The 20,343-nt window shown below is 45.3% G+C and overlaps 1 pseudogene; it reads right to left on the minus strand.

Moving 5' to 3' along the window:
* Positions 1-277: 277 nt before the first annotated feature.
* LOC133254008 (small ribosomal subunit protein uS15-like) lies at positions 278-1,193 on the minus strand (annotated as a pseudogene).
* Between the last annotated feature and the right edge of the window lie 19,150 nt (positions 1,194-20,343).

Consider the following 20,343-nt stretch of genomic DNA (forward strand, 5'->3'; position numbering starts at 1 on the left):
TCATGGTGCTTGGGACATAGAAGATCTCAGTCAGTGTCTACATTTATTGTTTACTGTTAATCTAATTTTTGGGGAAAAGTCCACTCTTTCTCAAGATTATGGTTCCTTCTTCTCCCAGATCACCTTTATTTATTTATTTATTTTTTCATGGTGAGAGGAGGACGTGGGGAGGGGGACTGGAAGGATTCTTGGAATATTCCTCTTCAGTTCTTGTTTTGCTTCCATGATCATTTGTTCACTTATTAATTTTTTCTCACAAATAATCCCTGATATCATAGGTAAGAAGGGGTCAGGAGACCAGGGGCAGGCTTCGGAAAGAATCCAGACATCACACCGTGGTGGCCCGGATAGAGGTGTGAGAAGTGGTCATATTTTGGATATATTTTCTTTCTTTTTTTTTCCTAGTCCTTTAAAAAATAATTTTATTTATGGCTGTGCTGGGTCTTTGTTGCTGTGCAGACTTTTCTCTAGTTGCTGCTAGGTGAGGTGACAGTCCAGTTGTGGTGTGAAGGCTCCTCGCTGTGGGAGCTTCTTTTGTGGTGGAGCATACACTCTAGGGTGTTCAGGCTTGTGGCACGTGGTCTCAGTAATTGTAGTGCTTGGGCTTAGTAGCTCTGAGGCATCTTCCTGGCCCAGGGATCGAATCCGTATCTCCTGCATTGGCAGGCAAATTCTTTACCACTGAGCCACCTGGGAAACCCCTTTCTTTCTAGTTTTATTGCTTGAGTACAACAGACAAGTTTATGCAATCAAGCCAAAGGCTGCAGATGCGTATTTCCGGTTGAGGGGAAGGACTTGTTTGGTCTTGTAATATCCAGCCCACCAGTGAATAGGGCTGTCAATCAGAATCAGATGCAATTGAGCATCTTTATCCTTTCTTTTCCTCTCAAGATGCTTTCAAACCGCAACGGCTTTCTTAATTAAATGGTAGAGATTCTCAGGAAAATCAGGAGCAAGTCCTTTAGACTTAAGAATTCTCAAGATTTTATTGCCTGTCACAGAATGTACTGTGTAACAGCATGTGAGTCTCTGAGGACCACCCCGATTCGTGAGGGAGTCAGGCTCTTCTTGACCAGTTTGTAGGTCTGCTCCTTCATGACCTCAGGCGTCAGCTTCAGCCAGGTGGGGACCCTGTGACGGGGGGACAGAACCAACTGGGACAGGCCTTTCCGGGGAGCGTGCATGCAACCCATGATGGAGGCAGTCTGGTGCCAAAGGAGAGAGATACGCTTTCAAGTTTAGGATTTGCCGACAGATTGGATGCAGGGTTAGAGAGAGAGAGGAAGATGCCTCCCAGGTTTTGGCCTAAGTCACAGCTGCCACTCACTGAGATGGGAAAGGTTGCAGTGACCTTTTGGGGACCATCTGCTAGTCCTGCAAAGTCACAGCCTGTTTGATCGTTCCCAGGTGGGTTTATCACTTTTTATTTTTTTACCAAATTGAAGGCAGGAGGAGAAGGGGACGACAGAGGATGAGACGGTTGGATGGCATCACTGACTCAATGGACACGAGTGTAAGCAAACTCTGGGAGATGGTGATGGACAGGGAGGCCTGGCGTGCTGCAGTCCATGGGGTCGCAAAGAGTCGTACATGACTGAGCGACTGAACAGCAACGATTTTTACCAAAATGGCCTGGTTTGTTCCAGCCTTTGGTGGAACTTCCCATGGAAAGCTCCGTCTTTACAGACAAATCAACTGCTTTTGATAAGGCTGATGTTTGGTTGGTCCATGGAGCGCTCCTTCACAATCATTCATTTTGAGTGTTTATTTGGAAAGTGTGTATATGGATACATTTAATGTGGTGGCGATTGAAAACAAATTTTAATTTTAGGTCCAGTCTTTGGAGTTGAACTCTCTTTTTCACATGGCTTCTGTCTCAGTGATTAAAAAAAAAAAATAAATGTGTGATTTTTTTCTTTCTTAATTGAAACATACTTGACATGTGATACTGTGTAGGTTTCAGTTGCGTAACATGTTGATTTGATCCATATATATATTGTAATACAATTGCCACTGTAGTGTCAGTTGACACCTCTATGGCATCACATAGTTATTTCTTTTTTTGTGTGGTGAGAATATTTACGATATAGTGTCTGAGCAAGTTTGATATTTCTAATAAAATATTTGTTGTCAGACATGACTGAACAATTAACATTGTTATTTATAATCATCACACTGTGCATTAGATCTCCAGGACTTACTTATATACTAGTTGCAAATTTGTATTATTATTATTATTTTGGCCACTCTAGGAGGCCTGTGAGATCTTTGTTCCCCTACCAGGGATTCAACCTGGGCTTCCTGCAGTGAAAGTGCCAAGTCGTAACCACTGGAAAGTGAAAAAAATAAGTGAAAGTGTCAGTCATTCAGTTGTGTCTGACTCTGCGCCCCCAAGGACTGTAGCCCGCCAGGCTCCTCTGTCCATGGGATTCTCCAGGCAAGAATACTGGAGTGGATTGCCATTCCCTTCTCCAGAGGATCTTCCCGACCCAGGGATCGAACCTGGGTCTCCTGCATTGCAAACAGATTCTTTACCATCTGAGCTACAGGGAAGATCCCTAGAGAGGGTAGCCATTCCCTTCTCCAGGGAATCTTCCCAACCCGGGGATGGAACCTGGGTCTCCTGCATTTCAGGTGGATTCTTTGCCATCTGAACCAGCAGGGAAGCCCCCTAACCACTGGACCATTGGGGAATTCCTACACATTTGTATCCTTAAATAATATCTCTCTTATCTCCCCCAGCCCCTGGTAACTATCTTTAAGTCTTTCCCCCAAACTCCAAAAATAATATATTCTTTGCACTGAATTTCCAAGGTCATTCTGGAATGTGTTTGGGAATACAGTCTCAGCATTTGTGAAATGATTCTGCTTCTTCAAATCACAGGGTTAAGAAGAGTTTTGTGACTTTGCAGTGTGTTCCCTTTTGAAAATCTGTTGTAATCTGCCTGTTTAACAAGACAGTTTGAATCATTCAGAGAGCATGTGGGAACCCATTAAAATGCCCAAGCATGCTGACTTATTTTACTGCCCATATGAATGGCACTTATTTGAATATTTACATAGTCAATATTTAGGTACTTGTCTTTTCTTATTTAACTTTGTATTTCGTATTAGAGTAGAGCTGATGAACAGCGTTGTGATAGTTTCAGGTGGACAGCAAAGGGACTCAGTCATTCACATACATGTGCCCATTCACCCCCAAACCCCCCTCCTATCCAGACTCCACAAAACATTGAGCAGAGTTCCCTGTACTGTACAGGAGGTCCTTGTGGGTTGTCCATTTTAAATATAGCAGTATGATACTTGTCTTTTCAAATTATGATCGAGGTTTAAATTTCCAGGTACTTTAAAATTGTTTTCAAGAATTGAAAACAACTGCATGGAAAAGATATAGAATAAAACCCTTTACAAATGGTCAAAACTGAAAGCACCTGATAAACACAAATGCGGACACTAAAACAGCGCCGTCAGAAGATAGAGCATTCGTGTTCACTGTCCTTGTTTTACATTTTGTACAAGATTTCTTGAAGTAATGGAACTTTGCTAGAAATTGGTGGTTTGTGTCTCCTGCTGGAGAAGGCAATGGCACCCCGCTCTAGTACTCTTGCCTGGAAAATCCCATGGATGGAAGAGCCTGGTAGGCTGCAGTCCATGGGGTTGCTAAGTCAGACACGACTGAGCGACTTCACTTTCACTTTTCACTTTTCACTTTCAAGCATTGGAGAAGGCAATGGCAACCCACTCCAGTGTTCTTGCCTGGAGAATCCCAGAGACGGGGGAGCCTGGTGGGCTGCTGTCTCTGGGGTCACACAGAGTTGGACATGACTGAAGTGACTTAGCAGCAGCAACAGTGTCTCCTGCTAGATTTGTTTCTAAAATCGGTTTTCCTAAAGGGTTTAATAGGGCTTCCCTGGTAGCTCAGTTGGTAAAGAATCTGCCTGCAATGCAGGAGACCTTGGTTCTATTCCTGGGTCAGGAAGATCCGCTGGAGAAGGGATAGGCTACCCACTTCAGTATTCTTGGTCTTCCCTTGTGGCTTAGCTAGTAAAGAATCTGTCTGCAAGGTGGGAGACCTGGGTTCAATCCCTGGGTTGGGAGGATACCCTGGAGAAGAGAAAGGCTACCCACTCTAGTATTCTGTCCTGTAGAATTCCTTGGACTATATAGGGGTCGCAAAGAATGGGACATGACTGAGCGACTGAACTGAACTGATATAGTCCATGGGGTCCCAAAGAGTTGGACATAACTAAGCCACTTTCACTTTCAAAGGGTTTAATGATTTCCCGCAGTGCTGAGCCACAAGCCAAAACACTTTCTTTAGGATTGTTTGCTATTTTTTTCTTTTTAATCTGTTGCCATTGAAGAAGTCACAAAGTAATCATTTATCATCGCTCATATTTGGTGGGTTAGAGTTCGCGTTTGCAGGAGCATCAAGTTAGCACCAAAGAGCATCCCTGAATAAACGTGCTATGAGCTTCATGCTTCTTTGGCTGGACAGAGGGGAAATGTGGGTGAGCGTCCCTGTTGAAAAAGGGTGTGATACCAACCTTGTGAGTCGTATGTGTCATTTTCCCTAAAATTTCTACTTTGTTTCAAGTAAATTTTTCCTAGGATAGGGACCAAAAAAAATGTATTGTGGAAGAACTCAAACATATTTTTACTTTTTTCAAGCATATTTTTAAAATGTAATGCCCAAAGAAGAGAGAATGGTTTTTATCAATCCTAGGTATCCATCAGCCAGCTCCAGCAAGGATCCACACTCCTGGCTTGTGGGCTGGTGCTAATTCTAGCTTTATTTTGTCACTATTGACTTGCTACTTGGGACATGCTTTCCTATTCAATAAAAATGGATATATTAGCTATTCTGTGTGTATATCCTGGGACTAGATTTTGAAGGCCGATTTATTTATCCAACAAATTCTGACTAACCCTACTGTGAGCCAGGACTGGGTTTAGTACTGGGGACTTGGAGGCAGAACGGCTGGCTCTGGGAAATCAGCCTGGATACAAAGACCTTGAAATGCTTTTCTGGCAGAGGTGTGTATGGATCGTTTTTCTGTCTGGGAGATATTTCTTTCTCTTGCTTACACTTTAGAAATGCACCTTGATCCCAGTTAAATGTCGCAAGTGGCTCATTAATTAATCAGGGATACGCAACTTACAACCCATTTGATCACAAACAGACCAGAGATGCAGCTTGACGTGTGCAGCTCGAATAAAAAGGCTTGCACTGTTTCTCTCCAGCCTCGTCCCCAAACGGCACGTACATAGCTTCTGGTTTGGTAGCAGAAACACCTAATATGAGTTCTTTTCTTGGAAGAAGGGAAAGAGGAAGAGAGGGAACATGGTGGGAAGGTTAGGAGGAGGAGGAGGAGGAGGGCAGATACCAGCAGGGGCCTCAGCGTGACCAAGTCCCCAAGGGCCTCTCTGGTGGGAGGTGCCAGCCAGTGCCTGGGTTTGGAGATGAAGTGACTGAATTGCTGTCAAATGCCTGTCTCACACACGCACACACATGCACACACACGCACACACACAGAGTCTCTCTGGAGCTCTGAGGGTCCCACTTTCATCACCTGGGTGCGGTGGGCCTAGCACAGTTGGTGGGGGCACAGCCCCCTTAGGACCGGGCTCCCTTACTGCCCCCTCTGCCGCGTCCCTCCCCTCCTGTCTCTGCTGAAGAAGACCAGATCTGTCTTGGAAGCTGCTGCTCCCTGACCGGGGGAGCGTGGTCATGATCTGTTCCTGTTCCCTCCTTCTCCAGGCCTGAGGTCTCAAAGTTGGACCCGGGGTTGGTGGGCTCCCTCCCATGTGTGGCCATGTGTGCTCAGCACCCCCACCGGGGCTGCAGGGAATATGCTTGGACCCAGGACCTCAGCGACTGAGCTGGTTAGTGAACGCTGGTGCACAGGAAGCCCCATCTGCTCCCAGGACAATGTGCCCCTCCAATCCCCAAAGCCCTCTGTCTCCCAGACCAGGCGGAACTCCCATCCCCTACCCTGCTCTCCCTAGAGACCGTCCCTCCCTAAGTGCCTTGTCGGGTGCTAAGCATGTGTGCTAAGTCGCTTCAGTCATGTCCGGCTTTTGGCGACCCTGTGGACCACAGGGCCCTCTGTCCATGGGATTCTCCAGTCAAGAATATTGGAATGGGTTACCATTTCCTATTCCAGGTGATCTTCCTGACCCTAAGATTGAACCCACGTCTCTTATGTCTCCTGCGTTGGCAGACAGGTTCTTTACCACTAGGACCACCTGGGAAGTGCCTTGTCATGGGGCCCCAAATCAGTTGTCATTGTCTAGGTAAATCTGGCTCTCTACCTGCCTGCAGGAGGGGTTGGAACAAGTACAGAGCAGGACGACAGGGAGACACGGAAGAGGCAGTGCCCACCATGATTGCTGGACCCTCCTGCACTGCCCACAGACCCTGGCGCCACTGCCCTTCTTTGTCAAGTGCAGGCATAGCCCCCTTGAAGATGGTGCATGGTGATCCTGGCCTCTTAGTTGCATTCTCCCAATGCAGAGCCTGAGACAAGGGTTTGGGTGTGGGTGCTTTATTTGGGGGACACTCCAGCAAGCAAGGGTTGGGAAACAGAGTGAGGAATCACCAAGAAGTCCATGATGGAGATTGCTGCTGGAGGCAACAGAGATTTTGCCAGTGAGAAAATGCCTTCAAGAGTCCCTTCCCGGATGGGTTTAGAACATGTGAAGTCTTTCCAGGCTCCCCCATCATCATCATTCAAGTGGGCAGCAAAGTAAGTAGAGGGCCTGGGGGAGCCCTAAATTGCCCTGAAATGTGTTCTAACCCAGACAGCAGGGCTAGATTCTCTCTCCCACTTCAAGTGACTTAAACTCATCCACTATAGCAAATACTGGTTTGACACCTTCTCCTGGATTTAAAGGAATCTAAGACATCACTCTGCCTGCCAAGCAGGAGATGTGGGTTTGATCTCTGGGTTGCGAAGATCCCCTGGAGAAGGAAATGGGAACCCACTCCAGTATTCTTGCCTGGAAAATCCCATGGACAGAGGAGCCTGGGAGGGCTACAGTTCATGGGGTTGCACTAGACTCAGACACGTCTGAGAGACTAACTGTAACAAAAGACATCACTGGCTGTAAGGCATGCTGTTATTCTCAGAAGCACTAAGGAGAATACTTCTGGTTATATTGTAATACACTATCCAGTGTAAGACACTTTCCTAGTTCAGAGATGAGAAAGTGTGAAAAGAAGGTGGGTCTTGGGACAGTCAACTGTGTCCACCACACCCTAGTGGCTGTTGTGAAGATGATGAATGTGCTTTTACTCCCTAGAGAGGAGAAACGCCGTGCACCATGCAGGGAGACGGCTGTGATAGCAAGATAGAATAGAATGACAAAAACAAACCAAGTAAGTGCCTTCACAGTACAGAGGAAGAAGAGGTGAATTCTGGTGGGGAGGAATTGGGGAGGCCTTCCTGGAAGAGGGGGTGTTATTTGAGATGGGCTCAGAGGATGGCAGGGTTTGGATCATTGGACATGAAGGCGAAAGGTGCTCCATGCAGTGGAAACAAGATGGGTAAAGTCTCCGTTGTTGTTGTTCAATCACTAAGTCTTGCCAGACTCATGGACTGCAGGCCCCCCAGGTCCCTCTGTCCTCCACTGTCTCCTGGAGTTTGCTTAAACTCGTGTCCATTGAGTTACTGATGCTATCTCACCATCTCATCCACTGCTACCCCCTTCTCCTTTTGTCTTCAGTCTTTCCCAGCATGAGGATCTCTTCCAAAGAATTGGCTGTTTGCATAGGGTGGCTAAAGTATTGGAGCTTCAACTTCAGCATCAGTCCTTCCAATGAATATTCACAGTTGATTTCCTTTAGGATTGACTGGTTTGATCTCCTTGCTGTCCAAGTGATTCTCAAAAGTCTTCTCCAATACCACAATTTGAAAACATCAATTATTCGGCACTCAGCCATACATGACTACTGGAAAAACCATATGCACCTTTGCCAGCAAAGTGATATTCTCTGCTTTTTAATACACTATCTAGGTTTGTCATAGCTTTTCTTCCAAGAGGCAAGAATCTTTTAATTTCATGGCTGCAGTCACCATCCACAGTGATTTTGGAGCCCAAGAAAATAAAGTCTGTCACTGTTTTAATTGTTTCCCCATCTTTTTGCCATGAAGTGATGGGACTGAATACCATGATCTTAGTTTTTTGAAAGCTGAGTTTCAAGCTAGTTTTTTTCATTCTCCTCTTTCACCCTCATCAAGAGGCTCGTTAGTTCCTCTTCACTTTCTGTCATGTCATTAGATTTGTACCATCTGCATATCTGAGGTTGTTGATATTTCTCCTGGCAATCTTGATTTCAGCTTGTGATCCATCTAGCCCAGCGTTTCTCATGATGTATTCTGCATATAAGTTAAATAAACAGGGTGACAATATACAGTCTTGACATACTCCTTTCCCAGTTTGGAACCAGTCAGTTGTTCCATGTCCAGTTCTAACTGCTGCTTCTTGGCTTACATACAGGTTTCTCAGGAGACAGGTAAGGTGGTCTGGTAGTCCTATTTCTTTAAGAATTTTCCACAGTTTTTTGTGATCCACACAGTTAAAGGATTTACCATAGTCAATGAAGCAGAAGTAGATATTTTTCTGGAATTCCCTAGCTTTTTCTATGATCCAGTGAATGTTGGCAATTTGATCTCTTGTTCCTCTGCCTTTTCTAAATGCAATTTAAACATCTGAAAGTTCTCAGTTCACATACTGCTGAAGCCTAGCTTGAAGGACTTTGAGCATTATCTTGCTGGGGTGTGAAATGATTACAACTGTATGGTAGTTTGAGCATTCGTTGGCATTGCCCTTCTTTGGGATTGGAATGAAAACTGACCTTTTCCAGTCGTATGGCCACTGCTGAGTTTTCCAAATTTGCTGACATATTGAGTGCAGCACTTTAAGAGCATCATCTTTTAGGATTTTAAATAGCTCAGCTGGAATTCCATCACCTCCACTAGCTTTGTTAGTAGTGGACACTGTGTGTCTCCAGATTTCTTATTACTTTTGGCTATGATCTGCATGATATGCAAGATCTTAGTTCCTTGATCAGGGACTGAACCTGTGCCCTCCACAATGAAAAGTGTGGAGTCCCAACCACTTTCCCAAATTTTTTTCTTCTTCTTGAGGACACCTGGCATTAGATTTAGGGCCCACCGTACTCCAGTTTGGTGTTGTTACTCCCATCTTAACTCCATGGCATCAGCAAGGACCCCATTTTCAAATAAGGTCACATTTAGAGGGCCAAGGTTAGGATTTCAACATGTCTTTTTTTATTTAAGATGTATTTATTTATTTTTGGCTGTGCTGGGTCTTCGTTGCCGTGTGATGGCTTTCTCTTGCTGCAGCAAGTATGGGCTACTCCTCTTTGCATTGGGTGGCTTCTCGTTGCAGTGACTTCTCTTCTCTGTTGTAGAGCTTGGGCTTCAGGGCACAAGGGCTTCAGTAGTTGAGGTGAAGGGCTTAGTTGCCCTGTGGCATGTGGGGTCCTCCTGGAGCAGAGATTGAACCTGTGTTCCCCACATTGGCAGGCAGACCTCCAACCACTGGGCCACCAGGGAAGCCCTCAACACATCTTTTTTAGGGGATACAATTCAACCCCAAGCAACTGCAATTCACTGGACACCTTCTATGTGTTCAGGATCATGTTACGTGTGTTGACTGTAGAATCATATTCAGTCACCCCCACAACCCTGCCAGCTAGGTTATATTATCACCCCAATTTCACACGCAGGGACCCTGATGCTCAGAGAGGCCCCACAGCTAGTTAAGAAAGAAGACCACACTATGGCGTACATCATATATCACCACCTCTGTGGGCAATGTGAGCAGATGGTTCGGACGGGGATACGGGAAAAGTGGGCTTCCATGGTGGCTCAGTAGTAAAGAATCCTCCTTCCATGCAGGAGACACAGGAGACTCAGGAGTGATCCCTGGGTCAGGAATATCTGCTGTAGGAGGAAATGGCAACCCACACCAGTATTCTTGCTGCAAATATTCCATAGACAGAGGAGCCTGGCGGGCTGCAGTTCAGAGGGTTGCAAAGAGTCAGACACTTCTGAGCACTCACTGCACAGAAAAAAAGGAACCCTGGGCTTTATCTTCAGCAAGCTGAAGTCTTGATGGTGGAGTCAGGCCCAAACTATTCCAAGAAAATGGAAGAATGTGTATAAGACAAATAGATATGCAATTACAAAACATCTCAGAATCAGAGCTTGAGCAAGGCTGGGCTACTTTTATTTTCTGAAGCTCCTGACATATTAAGAGACTAAAACAAGACATGCTGAAAGAGACTTCTTTGAAGTACCAGTTACTTAATTTATTTTTTAAAGTCTTCATTGAATTTGTTACAATATTGTTTCTGTTATTTATATATATATATATATATTTTCTTTTTTTTTGGCTGCGAAGTCTGTGGGATCTTATCTCCCTGACCAGGGGTCAAACTTTCTGACCCTCTGCATTGGAAGGCAAAATCTTAACCACTGGACTGCCAGGGAAGTCCCTAAAGGATAAGACATTTTAACTGTTTACACTGAGCCACTGAACACTGTCAAAAATACAATGTCAGCATATTAAGAGATAACACGGAAGCCTGAGCAGTGACACTTTCTGAGAATGTGAGCCTCCGGTTTTGGATGGAATGTGGACCACAGAGCAGAGCAGATGTGTTGGTCGAGCAGTGAGGAAGGGGTGGGCGCCGCTGGGCACCACGGTCCTGGGAGGACGGGCCGTCTCCCACCGCACAGTGGCCAGCAGGGAAGGGCCGTACCCATGAGGGTCAGGAAGGGGACGGGTGCACCCGGAGCAGGCCGACAGAGCAGTTGCTGACCCCGTTTCACTAGCTTTCAGCCGAAGATAACCCAGATGTCCTGGGAGAGCCGTTGAAAGCTCCCAGCTTTGGGTTTCATGTCTCTGCCAGGCTGACACCAGAGAGCAGTCTCTGGCCAACAAATCTTTAGAGAAAACCCTTTCCTGGGGGACCTAAAACTTGTAGCTTCAGAATTAATCCAGAAAAAGATCCCTTTTGTGAGGGGGGAAGGGAGCTTCTAACCTCAACACCGCTCCTTGTAACAGGTATTTGAGGCTTGTTAGTCACTTGGTCAGTCGTGTCCGATTCTTTGTGACTGCATGGACTGTAGCCCACCAGGCTCCTCTGTCCATGGGATTTCCCAGGCCAGAATACTGGAGTGGGTTGCCACTTCTTTCTCCAGGGGATCTTCTCCACCCAGGGATTGAATGTCTCCTGCATTGCAGGCAGATTCTTTACCGTCTGAGGCACCAGGGAAGATTGAATTTGAGGCTTGGATTCAAGAAAAGGGGTCCCTTTCATCCTGCCGTATGGTCTTCCTAGGACAGTTTCTCCACCTGCAATCAGAAATACCTAGCTCCCATTAGAGCCTGCTCAGTCAGAATCTAGGTAGAGTACTTCCCTTATGGTCCAATGGTTAAGACTCCACACTCCCAATGCAAGGGGCCCAGGTTCAATCCCTGACTGGGGAAGATCCCACATGCTTCATGGTGTGGGGCAAAAAACAAAACAAAACAAAACAAAACAACACCTCCCAAGCCAAAAACAAGCAAGCAAAGAATCTGGGTAGAGGCAGGGAGAGGCAGAGGTATTTGCAGGTGTCTGTTACACACACTGAGGCCTGGGACCCATGACTTCAAGCTCTGGGGTGGAGGTAGGCTGGGGAAGATGGGGTAAGCTGCTGGCTCTTGAGAAGCGGGGACTAGTGTAAGTGACTGGACAGGAGGAGGCCTATGTGCTGGGTGGGGTGGAGGGTGTGCCATGGTGCTGGCGGCTCTTTAGGGAAGCGCCCCCTGAGCCTCAGGTATCAGTTATCAGATCAGAGATCTCAGATGTCACCTTGCCACTTTTCCTGGTTACCACTGGTGTGCAGCCCACCACCCCAAACCCTAGTGGAATATTTATTAAAAAATTTTTTTTTTAATTTATTTATCTGGTGGCATTGGGTCCTAGCTGCATCATATGGAGTCTTCCTTGTGGTACACAAACCTTCTAGTTGTAGCTCACACAGGCTCACTTCCTCTGTGGCACATGGAACCTTAGTTCCCTGACCAGGGATCAAATCCATATGCCCTGCATGGCAAGGCAGATTCTTAACCTCTGAAACTACTACCATTTTGGGTTAAACAGCAGTCCTTTTATTGTCTCTCATAGCTTCTGTGGGTCACAGGTTCAGGAAAGGCTCAGCTGAGTAGTTTTGTTGGGGGTCTTTCATTTGGCTTCCCTGGTAGCTCAGTTGGTAAAGAATCTGCCTGCAGTATAGGAGACCCTGGTTTGATTCCTGGGTCGGGAAGATCTGCTGGAGAAGGGATAGACTACCCACTCCAGTATTCTTGGCCTTCCCTTGTGGCTCAACTGGTAAAGAATCTGCCTGCAATGCAGGAGACCTGGGTTTGATTCCTGGGTTGGGACGATCCCCTGGAGAAGGTAAAGGCTACCCACTCCAGTACTCTGGCCTGGAGAATTCCATGGACGGTAGAGTCCATGGGGTCGCAAAGAGTCAGACACGACTGGGCGACTTTCACTTGGCTGCAGTCAGATGGTGGTCAGAGAGCTGGCTTCCCCTCTCTTGGTTACTCGCACTTGCTTCTCCAGGAGGCCTTTCTGTGTGGGATCGTTTGGGCTTCTTTACAGCCTGGCTGCCTCATGGGCCCTTTTGAAAGTGTAGGGGCTTGGAGCTCTGCACAAGCGGTCCAGTGAACAAGGTGGAAGCTCCATCTCCCTTTGTGACTCGGCCTGAAAAGTCACACAGTATCACGTCTGACACATTCTCTTGGTTACAAGTGAGTTACAGGCCTGTCTAGATTCAAAGAGAGTAGACACCACTTCTCACTGGAAGGACTGTCAGAGTGGTCATGGACTATAGAGGATCATGTGGGACAGTAGATGTTCTTGTAGCCCTCTTGGAACTTATATATGTGTATGTGTATGTTGGTGTGCTAAGTTGCTTCAGTCATACCCGACTCTTTGCAACCCCATGGACTGTAGCTTGCCAGGTTCCGCTGTCCATGGGATTCTCAAGGCAAGAATACTGGAGTGGGTTGCCATTCCCTTCCCCAGGGATCTTTCCAACCCAGGGATTGAACCCGCATCTCTTATGTCTCCTGCATTGTCAGACCTGTTCTTTACCATCAGCACCACCTGGAAAGCCTGTATGTATAAGTTTATATATAATATACATATCGGAACATTTTATATTATATACAATATGTATTCCAATATATATAATATATATTTCAATACATATATATTTGATTCTGGGTGTGAAAATATATGTTATATTATGTTACACCGTGAATCAAAACATTGTTTTGAAAACAGAAAGTTCCCTGGCTGATCAGTCTGTTGGTGAAAGCCCCATGTCCTTGAACTGTTCTTAAGGAGTTGGAGCTTTTCATTTTGAAAGTGAGGAGCTGGGAGTCTTTGTTCATCTGAAAATATGTCAAGTGCATTTTGAGACCTAAACTGTAAATAATGTTTCTTCAGGTATCACTTAAAATTACTTGCTTGATTATACTTGGATGGGTGCTTAAGAAATACTTCTTCCCATTTCATTGATGAGTAAACTGAGGTTCAGAGAACAGACCCAAGTCACAGCATAATAACAGAGCTGGGACTAACTAGGGTTAAGAATTCCTGGTTTCCACATGAATACTTAACACTACTGAACTGTACAATTAAAAATGATTAAGATGGTCAATTTCGTGTTGTGTGTGTGTGTGTGGTTACCACAGTTAAAAAGTAAATTCTGGATTCCACATTAGAGGCTCTGTCAAGCGATCCCCCTGGGTGTGAAGAAGCCGTTCCAGTTTCCAGGAGTCATGTTGCAGTGTCCAGGAGCTGATGATGCGATGTCCAAGACTCAGACAAAACCGAGAACAGTTTGCTTCTTTGCTCGGAGCTCTACAGCGGTTCCCGACACACAGAGGATCAGGTCTAAATCTCTTCGCAGGATGTTCAGGGCTCTCCGGGTTCTGACAAGCTCCCTCAAGGTCTGCCTTCGAAGGCAGAGATCAGATGCTTTGCCGTCTTCCCACAGCATCAGTGTCACCAAGGGGATGAAATGATCCAGTTTACTGTGTGTGCATTCCTGTTCAGTTGCTAAGTCGTGTCCAACTCTTTGCAACCCCATGGACTGTAGCCCACCAGGCTTCTCTGTCCATGGGATTCTCCAGGCAAGAATACTGGAGTGGGTTGCCATTCCCTTCTCCAAGGGATCTTCCCAACCCAGGGATCAAACTCGTGTGTCCTGTGTCCCCTGCATTGACAGGTGGTTTCTTATGTAAATCATTCCTCAAAATTAATTCCTACTTGCTGGAGGCTGACAGGCATTTGGTGAAGATAACAGTTTCTGGAAAAGCTTCTCCATTGTGCTCCCCACCCCTGACACCCACCCTCTTTTTCCTGAAGAGCTCTTGTCGTTTTTAAACAAAGGAGAGCGACCCAAATGCGAAAATTCCTTTGTTCTATCTGAGGCATGAAGCTGAAGGAGCATGAGCGTGCAGTCTGCACTGGCAGAGGAATGATGGGGGCAACGGACTGCTGAGGAGGCGAGAGGAATCTCGGGGAAGTTTCCATATGCCGAGGAGTTTAACTTGACGCCAACTGCGCCTTTTCGAGCAGAGCTTGTTCCGCACCGATCCGATGCGTCTCAAGAGGCCCGTAAAATTTCTCCTACATTTTGTCCACCCGTGGATACTGCGACCTGACGTGACCCAAGCAGAGATCCGTCCTGGCAGTGCTTTCAGAGCGGACTGAGCGTTCGGGCTGCGGCCTAATTGACAGAGTTCGGTTTCGTCAGGGATGATGGCTTCTGGTGGGAGTGGAGGCCGGCGGTGCGGGGAGCCGTGAACTTTGTCACAGAACAGTGACTTCTGTAAGATTCACAGCAGTTCCTTCCGATTCTGTCGGAATGAGCTGCAGTGACTACAGATATCTTATGGGCTCCAAGTGACGATGCAAACCGAGTTTTATTTCGACCTCAAACTCCTCGTGGCAGGGGTACGGGTGGCGGGGGGACCAGAAATGGACAAAATGTGAATTCTTTACACTGTTTGAAATATTTTATCTCATTTATTTTAGTAACTCAAATTAAATAAGTGGAAAGAGATGAAAAAAAATATGGACGCTGGTTTTTTGTTTTTTTTTTTAATCTATTACAGTTCATCTATTCAAGGAATCTGTCTTCATTGCTGAAATCCCTAAGGTTGGTTAAGAAGAGCCCAAGAAAAAGGCTGGTTTTACTTTGAGATCCCTGAAAGCATGGAGGCTTTACTTCATGTTTCTAAACATGTGAGGGCAGCAATAAATCCCTCTGGATTATTATATGTTTGATTCAACAACCCGATGCCTTTGAGCTATCATTTTTTTTTGTTTGTTTGTTTTTGAGACTGTTCTGATGTTATCTCATCAATGCGTTTGAACTTCACACTTCTTATCCTTTTCTATCAGAGGAGGCCCAGGAATCAGAGCCACTTTTCAAATTCGTTTCTGGCAATAGTAACACCATCTTAGTGAATTCTGCCTGATTTTAGCTAAGTCTACCTGACCTTGAAAGAAATGGAAGCAAATAAAAATTATACCATTTTGATGAAAATGTATTAGATGTAAAACCTCCAAATGGGGAATTGCCTGGCAGTCCAGTGGTTAGGGCTCTGTGCTTTCACGGCTGAGGGCCTGGGGTCAATCCCTGGTTGGGGAAGTGAGATCCCACAAGCTGCAAGGCATGGCAAAAAGACCTCAAAAGAAAACAGAACAGACCCCTCCAAGTGTCAGAAGTGCTTTGCAGACATAAGAGTATTTAAACAATAAGGAAACCCCCACTATGCCCACCATCATGACCGCCACCATCATCAGAACCCCATGAGTCAAGGCTGTTGAGAATTACTGATCCTGCAAAGAGCAAGGCCACTAAAGCACCTCTGGCCAGCTCAGTGGTGGCTTCTAGTTGCCCCTGATTTTACCATCTTTGCAGAGCAACGGTTTTAGCAAATATGGCTCTTTAAGACTGTTGCCTGTCTTCACTAAGTTTTCTTCAGTGCTATAGGCAAAATAAAGGTGGTGATTGAATCAAAACTCACAAAAATCAAAATAGCCACCAGAAATTTTGAATGCAAAGATTTAACAGGTGACATTTCCCCTTATTTCATTTTTTATTTGATTAATTTATTTATTTTAATTGGAGGCTAATTACTTTATAATATTGTAGTGGTTTTTGCCATACATTGACATGAATCAGCCATGGGTGTACATGTGTTCCCCATCCTGAACCCCCCTCCCACCTCCCTCCCCATTCCATCCCTCTGGGTCATCCCAGTGCACCAGCCCTGAGCGCCCTGTCTCATGCATAGAACCTGGACTGGCGATCTATTTCACATATGGTAATATACATGTTTCAAGGCTATTCTCTCAAATCATCCCACCCTAGCCTTCTCCCACAGAACATCACTCATTATCCGAGAAACTCATTATCCATCACTCATTATCCAAATCAAAACCACAGTGAGGTACCATCACATGCTGCTCAGAATGGCTGCCACCAGAAAGTCTACAAACAATAAATGCTGGAGAGGGTGTGGAGAAAAGGGAACCCTCTTACACTGTTGGTGGGAATGCAAACTAGTACAGCCACTATGGAGAACAGTGTGGAGATTCCTTAAAAAACTGGAAATAGAACTGCCATACCACCCAGCAACCCCACTGCTGGGCATACACACCGAGGCAACCAGAATTGAAAGAGACACGTGTACCCCAATGTTCATCACAGCACTGTTTACAATAGCCAGGGCATGGAAGCAACCTAGACGTCCATCAGCAGATGAATGGATAAGAAAGCAGTGGTACATATACACAATGGAGTACTACTCAGCCATGAAAAAGAATGCATTTGAATCAGTACTAATGAGGTGGATAAAACTGGACCCTATAATACAGAGTGAAGTCAGAAAGAAAAACACCAATACAGAATATTAAAGCATATATATGGAATTTAGAAAGATGGTAACGATGACCCTTATTTTGTTTTTAAAAATATTTATTTGTTTACTCAGTTTTGGAACTGCTGGGACTTTGTTGCTGTTCAGGCTTTTATCTAGTCATGGTGAGTGGGGGCTCCTTTCTAGTTGGAGTGCTCAGGCTTCTCACTGTGGTGGCTTCTCTGGTTGCAGAGCAGGGGCTCTAGGCACGCAGGCTTCAGTAGCTGCAGCTCACTGGCTCTAGAGCACGGTCTCAGTAGTTGAGACACACGGGCTTAGTTGCTCCAAGGCATGTGGGATCTTCTCAGATCAGGAACTGAACCTGTCTCTCCTGCTCTGGTAGGCAGAGTCTTTACCATTGAATCACCAGGGAAGTTCCCACCACCTTGAACCATTTCTAAAAGAGCTTTAAAAGATACACATGTGATTTTCAATTTAAGCACCATGGATGTAACTTTCTTATGAAAATATTTCACTGATTTTACTATGCTGTTTGAGAAATTTGGAGATGCTCTGGGTTTTATAAAGCCAAGGCTGGGAATGACCATTCCAGATAGATCTGCTGCTCTGTTTGGGCACTTGTCACTGAACTTTCCCTGATTCCAGAGAGTGGGAAACAAGAAGCTAGACTCACTGAGTTGTGATTGGCTGTGGTGAGCCAGATGGTGTGATTTGGATAGGGCTGAGCTGTAATGCAGCCCAGACATTTAATTTTTTCCATTATTAAACTTTTTATTTTGTATTGAAGTATAGCTGATTAATGGGGCTTCCCAGGAGGTGCTAATGGTAAAGAACCCGCCTGCCATGCAGGAGACATAAAAGATGCGGGTTCAATCCCTGGTTTGGGACGATCCCCCAGAGGAGGCAATGGCAACCCACTCCAGTATTCTTGCCTGGAGAATCCCATGGACAGAGGAGCCTGGTGGGCTACATCCATGGTGTCACACAGAGTCAGACACAACTGAGTGACTGAGCACACACGGATGCAGGAGGTCATGAGACTGATTTCTGTTCTGTTGGTTAGGATGTAAATAGAAGAGTAATGCCATAGCTTTTAAGGACATTCCTTAAGAGGTGGCCTGGTTCGTTTCTAAAGAAGGGACATAATGCTGCTAAGTTGCTTCAGTCGTGTCTGACTCTGTGCGACCCCATAGACAGCAGCCCACCAGGTTCCCCCGTCCCTGGGATTCTCCAGGCAAGAACACTGGAGTGGGTTGCCATTTCCTTCTCCAATGCATGAAAGTGAAAAGTGAAAGTGAAGTCGCTCAGTTGTGTCTGACTCTTCGTGACCCCATGGACTGCAGCCTACCAGGCTCCTCCGTCCATGGGATTTTCCAGGCAAGAGTACTGGAGTGGGGTGCCACTGCCTTCTCCGAGGGACATAATAGCAGACAATTAAAAATTAGTATTTTTCTTTTCCCTCATACATCGCTGACCTTTTTTGGCACTAACACATGTGGAGTTAGTGTCTTTTGGGGAGTTTGGAATAAGATAGAACAGATGAAAATCCTTATTTTACCACTTGTTAACTACTTTGGGGCAAGTTGCTCAGCTGTTTTTGCCTTTGTTTCCTCATCTGTAGAAGTAAGAATAATATTCCACAAATTGTAGGGTTACCATGAGAATTAGAGTGGGATGCACACTAGAGTGGGTTGCCATTCCCTTCTCCAGGGAATCTTCCCAACCCAGGGATCGAACCTGGGTCTTCTGCATTGGCTGGCAGATTCTTTACCACTGAGCCACCACACCCTAGAGTGCAAAGGGGGCTTAGCACCACAGGAGGTTCACAAAGATGTAAGCTGTTCTTATTAAGGCTGAGGTGGGGGTTGGGAGAAGGGGGAGAAAAAGTTTTGTAAGTTGTTAATTTATAATAAATCCCCAAAGAAATGGTCTTTCAAGTACATACTTATCTAAAACTTTGTCAATAGGGGAAATGTTCTTAGGAGAGAAAAGGAATGTTTTCTTTTAGCATAAAGCTGACTTTCTAATATGGGCTTCCCTAGTAGCTCAGCTGGTGAAGAACCCGCCTGCAATGTGGGAAACCTGGGTTTGAGCCCTGGGTTGGGAAGATCCCCTGGAGAAAAGAATGGCTACCCACTCCAGTATTCTGGCCTGGAGAATTCCATGGACTATATAGTCCATGGGGTTGCAAAGAGTTGGACACGACTGAGTGACTTTCATTTTCACTTTCTGACTTTCTAATATTCGAGGAATGCATAGAAGTGTGGCCGGTAGAAAATAGTCCTTTGTGCCTGGGACTTCAAGAAGGCGGCACTATCTTGATGGAACTCAGTCTCATCACCTGTGAAATGAAGAGTATGTGGTACCAACTACTTTCTGAGCTCACGCACAGCTGGACGTCTGCGCCTTTCTTGTTATACTGCAAATGAAAACATTTTATCAGATGTTTGCCTAAGTATGGATTACATTTAAGATACATATTTTTCTTTCTTGTCTGAAAGTCTTTGTAGTGAGAGCAGGCTGGAATTATGTCTGGGGTGAGATAGTTTTCTTGGTAGGCTGGTATTCTTGCTCTTTAGATCAAAACTCTCTTTTCATTTTTAAGTCTATCCCAAAAGTGTGGGAGGTGTCCTTGATGTTGAATTATAGGCAGAGGGTCAGTTTATCAACACCCAAGACCAACATCTCTGCCTTTGATAAGAGATAGAAATAGAAGTGGAGAGAGAGGAGGAAAAACATGACTCACGATACATTCTGGGTTGTTTGTTTTTATTTTTGTTTTGGAAGGAGCGGGTGGGGGAACGTACTGATTAAAGAAAGTCTAGAGAGAACAAGATTCTTAAAAATAAATCCACAGTGAAGCCCAGCGGGTGGGGATTTCCCACAGATTTTCAGGGCTTTTTTGTGTTGTCATGGGGATATTAGTCAATGTTGGTGTCTTATTTTGGAGTCACTATGAGTGAACCATGTTCAAGGAGCTATGGCTCAGCTGCTAAACTATTTTCAAAAGGAAAATGGTGTGTTACCGTTTCCGAGCAGTGGGGCCCTGGTACAGGTAATATCATACTCAAAAGCACTCTTTTGTGCTACATGAATGAATCCTGCTAAACCATGCGGATTAATTTTAGCTGAAATTTTTTAGGTTAAAGTGAAGTTTGTGAAGTGACATCTGAGAAAAATATGTTGGAAATCTAGGGAGAACTAGAGTCAATGGGATTTTTAAGAAACTGACTCTTTCCATTATCTTTCTTTTTTTCCTTCCCCACAACTGTTTTTCTTTTTTTACACTGAGTCTGTATAAGAAAACAGGACTTGCCATGATATGAAGTCTTTACTGGTAGACTAAACAGCTCA

This window comes from Bos javanicus, chromosome 1, assembly GCF_032452875.1.
Source record: "Bos javanicus breed banteng chromosome 1, ARS-OSU_banteng_1.0, whole genome shotgun sequence".
In the NCBI taxonomy this organism is placed as follows: Eukaryota; Metazoa; Chordata; class Mammalia; order Artiodactyla; family Bovidae; genus Bos; species Bos javanicus.